Source organism: Hibiscus syriacus, unplaced genomic scaffold (genome assembly GCF_006381635.1).
Source record: "Hibiscus syriacus cultivar Baekdansim isolate YM2019G1 unplaced genomic scaffold, ASM638163v2 tig00110387_pilon, whole genome shotgun sequence".
Taxonomy (NCBI): Eukaryota; Viridiplantae; Streptophyta; class Magnoliopsida; order Malvales; family Malvaceae; genus Hibiscus; species Hibiscus syriacus.
Window position 1 is genome coordinate 7,045,572 of NW_024062717.1, and position 2,211 is coordinate 7,047,782.

Consider the following 2,211-nt stretch of genomic DNA (forward strand, 5'->3'; position numbering starts at 1 on the left):
GACATGTGGCTCTCAGACAGTAATCTCATGCTTAGAATTAATGTTGAAGCAAGAAATGAGGAACAATAGGGGCACTTTTAATGTTGGGGCATTTTTGGAGATTCAACATTGAATATTGGGGCATCTTCGGGGATTCAAAATCCTGATGTGAATGATCAGATCTTCCGAAGGCTTTTCCTCCACATGTAGGAACCAGCAGGCAAAAAATAGATTATGTCCAAGGAATAAAACAAGAACTCATTCATTATGCATACATTTTAGAGCATCATATTTATCATTTGTTCACATATATAAGTTTTGCAGCTTTAGAGTCAAGTTTCAACTTCAAGGCGAAAGATACTTGATTTAAAAGAGTTTGTAAAAATCGATGGTGGTTGTTTAACTTAGCAGCAAGAAGTCACACTTCAACCAACTCGACAGATTGAAAGATTGACATTCATCTTCAGATTCAACATTTCCAATATAAATTTTATCTTACTTGAGACAATCTCATTTAATGCAGATGATTATCTCACTTGAGATTGCTTTTCTTAAAACAGACTTTGTCTCACTTGAGACTGTTTCACTCGAAAGAAGGCATTTCATTTCACTCAAGACTGTTTTTAAAAAGAAGATTTTATCTCGCTTGAGATAGTTTCCCTTGAAACAAAATATTGTCTCCCTTGAGACAGTTTCTCTTGAAACATAAACATTGAAACATTTCCCTTGAAACGAATTTTGTCTCTCTTGAGATAGTTTCCCTTGAAACAAAATTTTATCTCCCTTGAGACAGTTTCTCTTGAAACATAAACATTGAAAACATTTCCCTTGAAATAAATTTCGTCTCTCTTGAGACAGTTTCCCTTGAAACAAATTTTGTCTCTCTTGAGACAGTTTCCCTTGAAATAAATTATTTGAATATGTTTTATTTGAAACAAATTTCATCTCCCTTGAGACAGTTTCTTTTGGAACTAAGTTTTGTCTCTCTTGAAACAAATTTCGTCTCTCTTGAGACAGTTTCCCTTGAAACAAAATCTTTGAATTTATTTCCCCTAAAACAAATTTTGTCTCCCTTGAGACAGTTTCTCTTGAAACACAAAATCTTCAAATTTATTTCCCTTAAAACAAAATTTTGTTTCCCTTGAGACCGTTTTCATGAAACAACATATATTTTTGAGATCGTTTCCCTTGAAACGAATTCTATCTCTTTCGAGACAACTTCTCTTGAAGCATCATCTGAAACGTTACACTCAGCTCAGACACATACTTGAGATGGTCGAGAAGCATTTCTCAAATCAAAAATAGAATGTGCACATCAGATTTAAACATTTGAAGAATTCAAGATCAGGGATCAGAACTTGAAGATCCAAGAATCAAGATTCCAGATAAGCAACCGGAGATCGAGATTTCTCTCCAGAGCCCCAAGATAACATATGTTGCATATGCATTTTAGGCACACCTAAGAGCATTGCATCCATAGCATCACATATATGCATAACTTTTTCAGGTTTTAGCTAGAGTCAATTTCAACTTTGCGGCGAAGGATATTGAACTCAAAGCGACACAATTTGCTCGAGAGTAGATTTCAACTTCACGACGGAGAATATCTAACTCGAAGCCAAACTTCACAATAAAGGGGTCATCCACGGTTTCAACTTCACGGCGAAGGGAATCGTGTCCACGCGCAACATACAATACTTGGATTTCAACTTCACGACGAAGGATATTCAAGTCAAGGCTCAACTTCACGACGAAGGAGCCATCCGCGATTTCAACTCCACGACGGAGGATATCGTACCCATACATCCATGATTTCAACTCCACGATAGAGGATATCGTGCCATTTGAGGCTCAACTTCACGACGAAGGGGCTTCCCAGTTTCAGAGCCAATTTCAACTTCACAGCGAGGGATATTGGACTCAAGACAACACAAGCTCAACTTCATAACGAAGGGGCGACTGATTGTCAACAAACAACTTTTTAGTCTCATTCAGAGTCAATTTCAACTTCACAGCGAAGGATATTGAACTCGAGACAACACAAGCTCAACTTCACAGCGAAGGGGAAGTTGGCTGTCAACAAATAATTTCCCAGTTCCAGAGCCAATTTCAACTTCACGACAAAGGATATTGAACTCGGAACAATACTACCCACTTGGATTTCAACTTCACGATGAAGGATATCCAATTACCAGGCTCAACTTCACGACGAATGAGCCACCCACGGTTTCA